The 14578-nt window shown below is 39.8% G+C and overlaps 1 long non-coding RNA gene across 2 annotated transcripts in view; it reads left to right on the top strand.

Moving 5' to 3' along the window:
- The first annotated feature begins 389 nt into the window (after positions 1-389).
- Positions 390-14578, top strand: part of LOC138142540 (uncharacterized) — a 40260-nt gene continuing 26071 nt past the window's right edge. Inside the window, exons 1-2 of one of the 2 annotated variants that reach the window (XR_011163457.1) lie at positions 390-757; positions 3230-3387. This is a non-coding gene — a long non-coding RNA (uncharacterized lncRNA). Of the gene's footprint in view, positions 758-3229; positions 3415-14578 lie in introns of both variants that reach the window. The other variant, XR_011163456.1, reaches the window with a different exon arrangement.

The raw sequence follows: 14578 nt of genomic DNA, 5'->3' as shown, positions 1-14578 counted from the left end.
CTGGGTTTTTCGAAAAAGGGAGAGAGAGAGAGAGAGGAGTAGGAGGGGGAGGGGAGCAAGAGGAGATAGGTAATTCCAGCCGTGTCCTCAGTGCTGGGAATGCCAGTGTTAGTGGGAGTGTCATTGACTGCTGTGAGCTTTGAGAACTGAACAAAACTTTTAAAAAATATGGCATATTGTTGACCACAAATAGCTTGCTCTAATTTACCACCTATTTGCAGATACATCGATTATACTTTCAGATCCTACAATGATTGCAAATGCTTCTTTTGTGGAGCAAACTTGATTTTAAAAGCTTATGAAATTTGCAGCTGGCAGAGAGCATTGTACCCCCCCCCCCCCCCCATCTGTTTCATTAAACTGGCCAAAAGCCACCTTTCACTGGTTTCTATTTCTGTGAAAAGCTTTTCAAACAGCCTTCATCCTCCTGCTCCCTAATAATCAGCCTTCCTCTTCCTTTCTGTGCTGGGAGATCTGCTTGACACCCACCTGATGCATAACCCCTTCTGCTTCTGTTGGCTCGGAGTGGATTTATTCTTCTTTGTTTCTGTCATCAGATGATGTACTGCCCTGCTGATTGCATGTTTTCAAATGACTATGCATTGCCTGCCTTTCCTGTGCTTACAAAAACAAATGAAACTAGAAAAGGTCCCAGCACACCATGGGCTGGCCACAGGAATACAGGAGTTCACTATTCCAACTCAGCTTTATGTTATACCACTGACCCCCATCCTCCTGCACTCAGCCTTCATTCCAGGTAAGTGTTTTAGTTATTCCAAAATGCTCGGTGCTGTTTCATGTAATTAAATGCACTATGTGATAAATTCCCATTGTCCCCGGTCTCCCAAAATTGTAGATCTCTGCCTTTTACTGGGTGGCCCAGGAGCCTCAGGGAAGGGAGGAAGGGGTATATAAAAGAGAAAAAAAAATCACACTACAATTAGCATCTCACTGAAATGGCTTCAGGCTTTTTCCATCCCTTCTACAAAAGGTCCCTTAACAGGATCCTTTTCTGCTTTTCTACTGGACTTGCAAAGACCATTTAAAGGTTGCCAATATCTTAAGTTTTAATCAGAGATGATTTCTAATGAGATTATTTCAATCAAGAAAATTTCATTAAGTGCCTTCCATGTGCCAGAGACACAAAGAGGCAGAAAGACAGTCCCTGCCTTCAAGGAGCTTGCAGTCTAAAGTGGGGAGATAGTGTGCAAACAAATATAAAAAGCAAACCATATGTCAGATAAATTTATAAATAATCAAACAAATAAAAATTAAAAATAATTAATTAAAAATAATATAAATAATTAAAAATAAGGCACTGGGAAATAAAAAAGAGGGGTTGGTAAAGGCTTTCTGTAAAAGGTTGGGACTCCAAGGAAGCCAAGGGAAGTCAGTAGGCAGAATTGAGGAGGAAGAGCATTCCAGGCATGGGGGACAGCTGAAGAAAATGCCTGGATCCAAGAGATAGAGTGATGTGTTCATAGAAGGGCCCAGAGGCCAATGTCATGGCACCATATCTGCTATCTCATTACTATGTGGGAATGCAGGGAGAGATGCCACAAAATCAGACTTCACCTTATTACCCCCAAGTCTTTTTTGCCTCAACATTAAGTGGTGGCAATGCTGGTTTCTGATTCCATTGTCACCATGGACACCTACAGAGAAGCAACCCATAAATTCTGAAGTGGCAAGACAAGTTGGAGCTGAGTGAGGAGGGAGAAAAGAAACTATGCCTTTTTATTGTCCCTTTCCTGAGATTAGAAGCTTGTTAAGGGATGCTATGGGATCTTTTCATTTATTTACATATCTTCCCATGAGATACAGGATCCATCCAAGAAATGCTATTGATTGATCTAGTGAGTGGGTGTCAGACATGGAGGAGAAGGGGGTAGGGGAAGAGGTGATAGGGACCCATGGTTCCTATCCTGAGTATGTGATAGGAAATCTTTTCTTCTGAAAAGCTCCTCCACTTTTGATTGAAAGGAAAACACTGGCATGAAACTCTGAGAGGTTTCCCTGAAGATCCCAATGATGACTATGGTGGTTGTTATTTTAAATTCTCTCTTTTTTCATTCTGTCTCCATCCTTCTCACAGCTGCGTTGTGCTTAGCACGCACCATTGGCTGTGTTTTCCATCATTCAGTAAGTTCCAGGAAGACCAAAGGGACTGAACTGAAGTAGGGCAGAGTGGGCCTCGAAACAGAAGAGTTGATGACAGGCTGGGGAGGTTCACTATGACATCAAGAAATATCACTTAATAAGCAGAATCAGGAAAATGGTATTTTCAGTAATAAACTACCCTTCCTGATCCTAGCGGACCATGTAGACCTGGATACTTCTGGCCATATGTAACTCAGTCCTGAAGGACTCTTGAACTTTAAATGATAAAATACTTCCACCACCGTCAGTCAGTGAACTCATGTTTATTAACTACCTACTATGTGCCAGTCACTGGGCTATCTAATGCAGATATTTAAAAAGGCAAAAGACGGTCCCTACCCTCAAAGAGCTCACAGTCTAATAGGGGACACTACATGCAAACAACTACATGTGAATAAGGTAGACACAGAATAAGTTAGGGGTCATCTCAGAGCAAAGAACTAGATTAAGGAGGATTGGAAAGGCTTCTTGCAGAAGATGGGACTTTAGCTGGAACTAGAAAGAAGCCAGGACAACTAAGGATAGAGAGAAATAAGGAGAGAGAACAATTCAGTCATGGGAGACAGTCAATGCAAACACCAGGAGTCAGGAGATGGGATTTTTTGTGTGAGGAAGATCAAAGAGGCCAGTGTCCCTGGTTGACAGATATGTGGAGGAGAATGAGGTATAAGAAGACTGGAAAGGTGTGTGTGAGGGTAGATTATGTAGGGCTTTGAATGCCAGAGGGTTTTATGTTTGATCATGAAGGGAGTTTTTTGAATAGGGGAGTGATATGGTCAGATCTGAATTTTAGGAAGATCAGTTTGACCATTGAATGGCAGGTGGTCTGCAGTTTACACTTCAGGAAGGAAAAGCAACCATCAGGTTATTGCAATAGTCCAGGAATGAGGTGATAAGGGTCTATGCCGAGGGGGTAGCAGCGTCAGAGGAGAGAAGGGGGCAAATTGGCCATTCAGCAGGAAGAGCTGCTGACTCAGTGGACCTTTGGAACCTTTGCTCAGTCATTCTTGTCTTCTGGCTACCAATTCTGTGCTTACCCATTAACACTCTAAAGATAGATGTATTGCAGGGGGATGGAGCAGGAGGAAAGGAGGCTAGTGCCCTTTCCATTCCAAGGAAGAATCATGGCAAGCAGCAACAACAATAACATCAAAACGGAATGCTATGAAAAAAAAAGAATGCGAAGGAATTATAATGATCAATCCTGTCCTCAAAGAAAAGACATAAGTATGAATCTTTCTCGTCTTTGCTAAGGTGGGAGACTATGGGTATGAAACATTGCATAGAATAACAGTTGGCTAATTACTGATAAGTTTTAATAAACTATTTTTCCCTCTTTTTAATTCTTTGTTATAAAGGTTTACTCTCTGGTAGTACTACAAGGAAAGGTGATAGCTCACATTTATTTATATGGGGATTTAAGGTTTGCAAAGATTATTAGTTTATTTGATCCTCAAGACAACCCTATTAGGTGGTGCTGTTATTATTTTCATAAGTCTGAGACAGGTTAAGTGACTTGTTCAAATTCACATAGCTACTTGGTAAGTGCCTGAGGCAGGATTAGAAATCCTGCCTTTCCTGACACCGTGATCTGAGCTCTAACAACTGGGCCACTTAATTGTGTTAAGAAATGAAGGTTAGGCAAAACTAAATGATACCAACAAAATTTTCAAAAAGAGATGTTTCTTAAGCAAATAATAGACTAGCATAGAGGTATCTGGGCAGCTAGGTAGTGTGATGAATAGAGTGTTGGGCCTGAAGTCAGGAAGATTCATCTCCCCTGGGTTCAAATGCAGCCTCAGATACTTACTAGCAGTGTGACCCTGGACAAGTCACTTCACTTTGCTTGCCTCGATTTCCTCACCTGTAAAATGAGCTGGAGGAGAAAATGGCTAACATTTCCAGGATCTTTGCCAAGAAAACCACAAATGGGACCATGAATGGTTAGACATATCTGAGACCACTGAACAATGACAACAAAACTTAAAAGGATGGACAGCTTGGTGGCACAGTGGGTAAAGGGCTGGGCCTGTAGTCAGGAAGAAAGACCTGAGTTCAAATTAGACCTTAGACACTCACTTAATACTGTTTGCCTCGGTTTCCTCATCTGTAAAATGAGCTGAAGAAGGAAATGGCAAACCACACCCATGTCTTTGCCAAGAAAACCCCAGATGGGATCACAAAGAGTCAGACACAGACATGATTAAATAAATGAGCAACAAATAGGCGGGAGCCATCTCAGGTTGATTGCTCTGGACCCGTATGAAGAGGAAGGAGAGGCTGTGAACAATTGAATTGTAACTTTTTCAGCTGTTCAGCCTCAAAGAGAAATGAGAATTAGATTGGATTGAGGGTGGATTGGGATTATATGTATATACCTGTGTATTAATGTGTTTCATGGAGGAGAGGTGGTAGTGTTTTCATAAGAATAGAAAAGACAAGCTTATTAGGGAGAATAGACTACTAATAGAGTCTAGAAATACAACCATAGAAATACAGTGGTGACAAGTTAACATAGGGTAAGGTAAATTCAGTCTAGGAATTGGGAAACAGAACAAGTCTACTTAGGATCATCAGTCACAAAACAGCTTCTTAACCCAGACCCCGTGGATTTAAAAAATATTTTAATAATTAAATTTCAGTATAATTAGTTTTCTTTATAAGCCAATGTATTTTACTTTATGCACTTAAAAACATTATTTTCAGAAGAGATCCACAGGCTTCAGTAGAACTCCAGAGGGATTGATAGTAAAAAGCAAAAATAAGGATAAAGACTCCATCATGGGAATTTAGGTTAAGAGGGATTTAAGGTTGGATGGTCATGGTCATCTAGTCTAACATTTTACAGATGAAGACGCTGAGGTCTAGAGACATATCCATATGTGTGTATACATATACACATATATGAGTACTAGAATAAGTGGAATGTATCTGTATAAACGTGTATGTGTATATATACATATATGTGTATGTGTGTACATATATATATTTATATATACATATACACTCACACACATATGTATGATTTGTACTCAAGTCCTATGATTGCAATTCTAGTATTCTTTCCGTTACCTTAGAGACAATTGGCATTCTCAACCCTAAAAACAATTAAAAAGGCATTTGAATCAAGACCAGAAAAGTTTGTGGAAAAGAGTGGTTCTTTTCTGTGTGAAATGAGGAGGTGGAAGAAACAGATCCAGAAGCAAGAAAAAGTTCTTTTGGGGTTATCGTCTTGCAGTCAGAGTCGTACAGATGCCTGACAACTTTGAGTAAAAACCTTCCACTGTCTTTCTCCCATTTCTCATTCATTAAGTACCAAACTAATCCAGAGCTTTTCTACAAAGGATGATTGTTAAGCATGCGAATGGGGAACCCTTGACAAATATGAAATACGGGCTAAGGGCACATTAATAAATCTGAAAATTATCTACCTCGACTGAGAAAGGGGAGTTTCTGTCCAACACTACAATGCTATTAATACACTCCCCATTTTTGAACAACCTCAGGGCAGACCAGAGTTCCAGGGTGTATCTTTTTAATGTAGCATGTCTCAAGGGGGGAATCAAGTTAAGCAACTTATTCTTTTTCATGCCCTGTATTTACAGGCAACAGTCCAACAGGGTAACATTAAACCTCAGATAGGTTTATTTACACCAGTATTTAAACAGAATAGTAAAGGAACCCAAACCATGTATGCAGAACGTGAGAGAAAACAGTATCAGGAAAAGAAAGTATGCAAACATTATCTTAAATGACAAAAAAGAGAAAATAAAAGAAAATTTTCCTTAGGACTCCAAGGATTCCTTTCTTTTTCAGTTTATGATTTTCGGCCACACATTCTCTACTATGTTCTCAGACCCCAGCTCTTCTCCAAAGTTTTTGAGTCTCCATTTTGATTCCTAGGAGCTGCTAATCCCTACCTTTCTGTTACTCCTCACTAAAACAAATGTTCATTCTGTGTACCAATCAGATGGGAAGAGAGGTTAAAGAATATAATCTCCCAAAATTTGCTAGTTTAGCAAGCCTTTTGCTGCAATGATCATAAATGCTACAAATGTATAAGAAGATGTTGGATACCAGCAGACTGGGCTTTCCATTGTACCCTGGAGCAGAATGGAGAAGTTATGAAACTTTTGCTTAGTCTTAATAAGGAGCCTTCTCCCTTCCTTCCACCCCCAACCGCCTGTTCATTTTCCCCTCCTTGCCTGTCTGGACTTGTCATCGCAACGTGTAGTTGTGCCAAGTACAAGGCATAATCCTGGGGAGGAAGCTACTCGTGCTAGATTAGCAAGGGGTAAAGTCAGTAGTCCTCTGCCAGTTGGAGACAAAGCAAAGATGGTTTCCAACCAAACAGAATGGTGACTACGGTTTGGGAGTGTTCAGAAATGAGGATGTTGTACTGTACTGGGAACTGAGACCCAAAGTGTGTTTTCAATGCATCAAATGCTTTCTTTTTTGTAAATATTTTAAATTTAACAAAATATAAGAGAGGCTTTCTTCTAAATTCTTTGTTTTTATTTGAAAATTCACTCAGATAAATAGAATCTAGGTACTTCAGATTCATTTACACTTAACTAATTAAAATGTTTTAAATAATTATTTGATGCAAAAGAAAGCATTTGGTTGGTTTTTTTTTTATACTTTTTTTTTCCTTTTAAGAGAGGAAGTCATATTTACACCAGAATAAGCGAATTGCAAAAACAAAAGGTTTGGGCTGGTTTTGAGTCTCTAAATTTATTACTTTAGAGACAATTTGGAATTTGTCACATTTTCCATGATTGATATAAACATGGACTCCCCCTGCTGTGTGACTAGAGAATCCCATGTAAGTTGGACCAGGTCATCTTTTTGATAAATCTTGAGTTCAGGTCTTTCTTGTTTCCTAAAACCATTCCAAATACCAAAGGATCCTTTAGGATACCTCTACTCTGGTCACAGTAGCTTTTTGTGTGTTTTTCATAAATCATCAAGGTCCAAATTTTTAATAAAAGTGTTATCCAGAGAGAAACCATAAAGTTCTAGTTGGATAGTGCCCTGGTAACCTTGGATTTTCAAAAGTGATAGCAGCGGAGGGTAAACACTAGAAAATTCTTAATAATCTCAAAAGTCTTTGAGTCTGGGTTCAGCAATGGATAATATCATTGTTATTCTAAAATTAGCCTTGCTACACTTAGAAAGGCTGATCACCTAGTTGGCAAAAGAATAATTGATTTTTCAGCCACAACAAATATTAATGGGAGGGAAAGGAAGGGAATAAGCATTTAAACACCTACTCTGTGCCAGGCACTATGGTAAGCATTTTAAAAAGTCTTGCTTGATCCTCACAACAACACTGGGAGGTAGATGCTTATTATTCCCATTTTACAGTTGAAGAAACTGAGGCTGACAGAGATTAAGTGATTTACTTAGGGTCATATAGCTAGTAATTGTCTGAGACTAGGTTTGAACCTACTTGCCTTAATGGCCATCTTCCATGTTATAGATGAGTTGTGTCAGGGAGAAGAATACCCATGCAGAAAATGTAAATCAAAAACAAATCAAAAAGCAGAAAATCAAAACAATTGATATATTGAAGTATTAAGATGTCCAGGGAATGTCGCAGGAATCCTTTTAATAGACTATCTTGGGCTTTTCAATATTTTTTTTAATTAAACAATTTTTAATTTAAAAAAATTAAAATTTTAAATTAAAAAAATTAAAATTTTTAAATACATATAATATATATATTTTGCCCTTTTGGAGGGCAATTGGGGTTAAGTAACTTGCCCAAGGTTACAAGGCTACTTTTTTTGTGTGGGTGTTAAGTGTCTGAGGCCAGTCAGTCGGGTCCTCCTGACTCCGGGGCCGGTGCTTTACTCACTGTGCCACCTAGCCACCCCTGTCTTGGGCTTTTCAACAACACCACAGCCTAAGTATTCCATTAAAAAAAAATCTAGCTATTTTGTCAGAGAAAAAAATTTTCTAAATCTTGTGAGTCTTTGGTTGATATGAGTGTTTAAATTCTTTGCAGGCCCATTGCCTGGTCTTGTCAATATTAATTAAATAAATTACTATCAGAGGGCTACCCTTCTGACCACTGCCATCACCTCTAATCTCTGTTCACATGTATAGATGAGTCACTAATGTCTTCCTCCAATACCTTGTAATGTCATGGAGATGAACCTGGATTTTTGAAGGTTCTCTAGTTCCTATTAAGTCAAAAAGACTTTGAATAGGCTTGACAAAACCTTGTGTATTTATCATCCAAGGACAAATTACTATAGAGATATGCTTAGATGTGGGTCTGACCGTGTCATTCCATTGCTCCAGAAGTTTCAATAGCTCCCCATTACTTCTAGCATAAAAGAAAAACTACTGTTTTTGGAATGTAAACCCCTTTATAATCTGGTTCCAACCTATTTCCAGTCTGATTACACATTTTTCTTCCTCATGTACTCTATATATAGCCCTCAAACTGACCTACTTGTTCTCTATAGACAGTATTCCATCTCCCTTCTCCATTCATTTTCAGAGGCCTGGCAGCTAGATGGCAGAGTAGCCAGGCCTGGAGTCAGGAAGACCTGAGTTCAAATCCAGTCTTGGACACTTCCTAGCTGTGGGACCCTGGACAAGTCACTTAACTCTGTTTGCTTCAGTTTCCTCATCTGTAAAAAGAGCTGGAAAAGGAAATGGCAAACCACTCTGCCAAGAAAACCTCAAAATGGCTTCATAATGAGCCAGACACAACTAAACAACAATACTGTTATTAAAACTCTGTCCTTTAAATATTGGATTCTTTAGAGAATTTAAGCAATATGTTGGTACACTCAATAGATTCTCTGATATATTAACATATATATCAATCAACAAACTTTTATTAAGCTTCCTATGTACCAGGATCTGGACTAGGCATTGGGGGCATATAAAGAAAAGCTAAAACCAGTGCTTGTACTCATGCTGTTTGTATTCTAGTGGGGAGAATACATGTAAATATTTGGTTAAATACAAGGGAGAATCTGAGCAGAAAGAAGGAAACCTCATGGGGCGGCTAGGTGGCCCAGTGAATAGAGCGCTGGCCCTGGAGTTGGGAGGACCAGAGTTCAAATCTGGCCTCAGACACTTAACACTTACTACCGTGTTTCCCCGATAATAAGACCTATCCCGAAAATAAGCCCTCCCCTTACTGTGTAAGATTCCTCTAAAATAAGCCCTCCCCCGAAAATAAGCCCTATTGAGATTGCTACTGTAGTGAAGGTGATCCCCTGCGCTACACGCTACATTATGGTACCCTCTGTATGCACCATGCACCGTCCCCCCCCCAGTGAAACGCACGCCGCGCTCTGAGCTGCATCCAATCAGAGCTGCAGCAGTGAGCGCGTCATCCTGTTCTTTATTGAATTCATTATTGAATAAAGGTACATTTTTTTGTTCACATTTACCTGTTTATTAAAATTGCTGTCAATGTTCATTAAAATAAGCCCTCCCCTGAAAATAAGCCCTCTGGTGTTTTTCTGTCCCAAAAAAATAATAAGACAGTGTCTTATTATCGGGGAAACACGGTAGTCATGCGACCTCGGGCAAGTCACTTAACCCCAATTGCCCTGCCCTCCAAAAAGCAAAAAAAAGGAAACTTCAGTGGGAAAGGCTTTTTAGTAGCTGGGGTGTTGAGGTGGGGGGGTGACTGGGACGGGTCTCTTGTCCTTATCTAGTGACAGTTTGATGTAGGGGCAAGATCATTGACTCTGGAACCAGAGAACCTGAGGATGACTTCTACCTCAGTCATGCAAGAATGATAATAATAGCTAAGCTTTATATAGCACTTACCACATGGACTGTGCTAAGCCCTATTAGTATCTCATCCAGCAGTCTAGCTACTACACCACTAAGTTACCCTGTTGTTTATATTGCCTATATGAACTTAGGAAAACCATACGACCTCTTAGGATCTCAGTTTCTATATCTATAAAAATGAAGAGATTTAGAAGGCTCCTTCCAGCTTTAAAATCCCATAATTATAGGGTAACCTCAATGTCTTGAAACACAGCCAAGAACCAGGAAGTGAGCAAAGACCTCTAAGTGGTTAAAATAGATAATACAAAATACATCCACTAAAGCTCTTGAATTTTACTCCAGGAGAGCCTTTTAGACTGTCCCTGAGAGCTTATTTACTCTTACTTTGGACACAATTCTAACAAGGCTGGTTTCTTAGCCCATGGTAGATAAGGATGAACAAATTAGAAAAGATGAGAAGGTGACCAGAAAAAGGAGTTACTGTAAGTAGGCATCCTGACTGAGAACCTAACATGATGAGGGGGTGAGAAAAACTATTCATAAAAGAAATGTGTACTTTTATATCAAAGATATATAGGACCATTTACTACAGGGAGAAACTCTGAAAGCCCCTGAGGGCAATACTGCATTTCAGTCAATTCATAATAATAATAATTCATAATAATGATCCTAAGTTACTCAGAAAATAGTGAATTAAATTTTATCCACTCTGTTTAAGAGGGCAGAGATGCAGTAATATATTTTAGACAGATTTCAAATGAAAATGGTTAAAATAAGACTAGTTTTGGTACCTAAGAGCATAAACATCAATTATCAGAAAGTTCACTCATATGGAATAGTTTAGTTACCAAATGGTGCCAGAAAAACAAAGTATGATTTTGTGTGTCTTGATGCTATTGGCTAGGCTATATGAGGGCTAGAGAAGTCAGCCAGACTAGGCTACATTTCTAATGCAGGTGATCCATTACATATAGCCTGGGCAGATAATTTTCTTAGCATTTTGATTCTCTGATCACAAAACACAAAATCAGCTCTGTGATCTCCTCAATGAGGGTATGTGTTCCCTCCCATGATGCAGGTCCCAAGACAGCCATGTCTAATCCATCCTGGGTGTCTTGTCGGTGTCTTCTCATAGTTGATCATAAGGGATCTACCAACATAGTTCTTTGCTTTCTTTTGACGTCTTGGTGATTCCAGTGGAACAAATAGCCTGACCATCAGTAACCCCTCTCCAGAGTTACGTGACCAGTTAGTTCATTGCCCTGCAAATCAATAATCTTTAGTGAAATTCAGAATAGCTGAGTCTGGGAATAAGAAATATCCTTACAATAGCAGCAGGTTGTATATAGAGGGGTGGGGTCTTGGGGAGGGAGGGGAATGATAGAACCAGGATGAAGCTCTCATAAGGCATTGAACATAAAGCCTGACCTGGGCTTTATGTCAGGACACTAGGAGCAGCCCAGGATAAATGCCACCTAGAAGACTGATCGGTATTTCCTGGGACTCTTTATCTCATCTCTGGGAGCTCTCACAATCTCATTCCTAATGATCTCTTTACATCTCTTCTGTTAGGTACCTCAACCCCCAACCCCAAGGATTGTATTCATTCAGCACTTAGAGTTTTATCAATCAGTACAGTTAACCGGTCCACATGGGGGGGGAGGGGGGAAGAGGCCCCAATCTAGAAAATCCACATAAAATTTGTTGACCCTCCCTTCATATCAGGGAAGAAATCTGATTGTTTTGTTTTGTTTTTTATGTAGTGTTTATAGTGTCTTTAAAATTTGGGTTGATATTATACAATATTATACACATATTTTATGCATTTCTGAGTTTCTACTTTTTCTATTTCATCTGCTGGCCTTCGTGTGTCATCTGTGACTTCTGCAAAACTACCCCCCCCCGCATTTCCCCTCCCAATTCCTATTTAATTTCTCATGCCAACCTGTGATATATGGAAACCTCAGTGGGGAAAGTGGCCATGTGGAAGAGATAAGTATAGCCAGTGGGGATGAGAACTGAATCTGGAGTGAGAGGAGCTGATTTTGAATGTCAGCTCAGCTAGTTATTAGCTGAGGGATCTTGGAAAGCCCCTTTCGCTGGACCTCAGTTTCCTTTATCTGTCAAATGAGGGGTTTGATCTCTTCTAGCTCCAAATCCTATGTTCCCAAATTGAATAAAATCTCACTAATTCATACAAAGGCAGGGCAACCTGAATTAATTGACAAGCTGAATTGTAAATTTTTTTTTTTAATGTTTTTACTGATTTTTTTTTCCTTAATGAAAGCGATCTCTTCCTCTTCAAAAGTGCTTGTCTGAGGGCCACATTTTCATTTAACATATGCTGCCTTGCATTACATTTATTTGTGTAAATGTTTTATGCCTGACAGGAGATTGTAAGCTCCTGGAATACAAGCCTGCTTTGCAGCTGTTTACCCTTGAATCCCCAGCATCTAGTAGAGTGACTTGCTGCTTAAGAAATGTTTTTTTTTAATTGAAATGAATTGAATTCAAATATATACAATGCCTTCTGCTGTGCTGATAGAGCAGTTTGCCCAATTAGCATCTGAATTGTTTAGTATTTCTCAGGCCAGGGCCTGTAATGCAAATTACAAATTAGTTCGGGTCTGAATTAATTCCATTTAATGTACTGTTAGCCAACACCCATACTCTATCGATTTCTTATTAGAAATGCATCTTTTGTTCAGCTGTTGATTTTTGTCTTTGACTAAAGTTTATCCAGTCTGTTATCCTAAGATTCATCCTTCCAAAAAAAAAAAAAATCTACAGTAAGAAGAATTAGAATAAGAGCCGTTAGAGGTTGAATTTGGTTCTGAAAACTGGGGATTGTCTTTTGTTTCTACTCAGCAATTCTTGCAGTCTTTTTGCTTCATTAAAAATGAGAAGAGAATAAAAATCCGAGTAAATTTTTTTTAAAGTGAACACCTGCTTTGCTGTTCAGCTTTGCCTGCCCCACCCCCACCCCCAAGTTTTCAACAGTATGGAATCTATCTGATGGTTAGTAGATACTAGTAGTTCTTTATAGAGAAATTGAAAAGAAAACAGAAATAAAAAAAAGTAGGAAGTCAATCGAGTAACACCCCCCCCCCCTTCTTGGTCCCATCTCTTTCATGGTCCAAATGACTCACTTACTGTATTACAGCTGTTTCAGCATTCTTAGTGTAAGAAGGGGGAGGAGGGGGAGTTGTGGGCATGAGCAGTGTGCTCAGCTGATGCAATCCCCAAGTGAAAGAGGCTGCTTCCATGTTGACATGCAATGGAAAGGCCCTACTCCCTGATTTGGAGCATGGGCCGAGTTCTGTAACTAGCTGTGGTCAGCTAACCACACGGGGAAGAGAGGGGCGGCTGCTGAGCTGGGACTGGGAACATTCTAACAGTACTAACCAGACAGCACAGGTTTCTGGGTCTTTACTGCCTGGCTGCTGTTCCAGTGAGCAGACTATGCTGGGAGGGGAGAGGCCTCAACATGTGGCCCATATCCTTTGGCTTTCTGTTTGTTCTTTCCTGCTTTTAAGCAAAGAAGTCTTAGAAAAAGCTATGACCTCGTGAGCTTCCAAAGGTCAGAACCACAAACCACTGGAGTTCTGGGAACTGGAATCCACCCTGGGTTTTGTGGTCAGCTCAGAGAGTGAGAAGTGAAATCCTAAGGGATCTGTTTGACCTAGAACAGACTAAAGATGGCCAGCATCTTCAGAAGGGAACTTTGATTAATCAATCAGTCGATGAATATTTATTAAGCACCTACTATGTGCCATGCACTGTGCTAAGCACTGGGGATACAAAAAGAGGCAAAAAGTCCCTGGCTTCAAGGAGCTTACAGTCAAATGGGGGAGGTAGCATGCAAACAAATACATCCAAAGCAAGTTACATGCAAGATAAACAGGACATAATCAACAGAGGAAAGGCACTGGAATTAAGACGGGTTGGGGAAGGTTTCCTGTAGAAGCTGGGATTTTAGTTGGGACTTAAAGGAAGCCAGAGAGGTCAGAGGTCAGAGTAGAGGAGGGAGAACATTCTAGGCAATTCTGAAAAGAATTCCTGTATCCAAGAGACGGAGTGTCTTGCTCGAGGGACCAAGAAAGTAGGGTGAATAGTGTGTACACAAGCAAGTGTGCAGACTATTTGTACATCTGCTCTTGCTCCATCATTGCATTAAATATCCCTTTCAAAAAATAATTAATATTAATTGGTCACTGATGATTAGTAATACAGAGAACACAATGGAACTGGAGCCAAAGCCAAAAGACTTAGAGAAAACACCTCCAAACCCTTAGGGGTTCCTGGGAACCCTGAGAGGGAGGTGTAGCTTGTCTTGTTCTGATCTGAGTCATCAGTGTGAATGTGAGTTGGGGATGAGACCTCCAGCATTCCTAAGGGCCACATTAAGTTTTGAAGCCAAGTTTATTGGTGACAAACTTATGTAAGTATTAAAAAAAAAAAACCCTCATTAACAATATAAAAATACTATACCTTTCTTTTCCAGACACCCAATGTTCAAAACTTCACAAGTACAAAGCTTTGGTCAGACTTTATTTAAGTGAATTTCATTTAAAAATTTTGCTTTTCCTTCCTTCCTTCCTTCCTTCCTTCCTTCCTTCCTTCCTTCCTTCCTCCCTTCCTCCCTTCC

The sequence above is a fragment of the Petaurus breviceps genome, unplaced genomic scaffold, assembly GCF_028583685.1.
Source record: "Petaurus breviceps papuanus isolate PSGF00001 unplaced genomic scaffold, PetGlider_PUasm1.0 90594, whole genome shotgun sequence".
Lineage (NCBI taxonomy): Eukaryota > Metazoa > Chordata > Mammalia > Diprotodontia > Petauridae > Petaurus > Petaurus breviceps.
The sequence above is the reverse complement of the archived record's forward strand: the minus strand, read 5'-3'. Positions and strand labels throughout refer to the sequence as shown.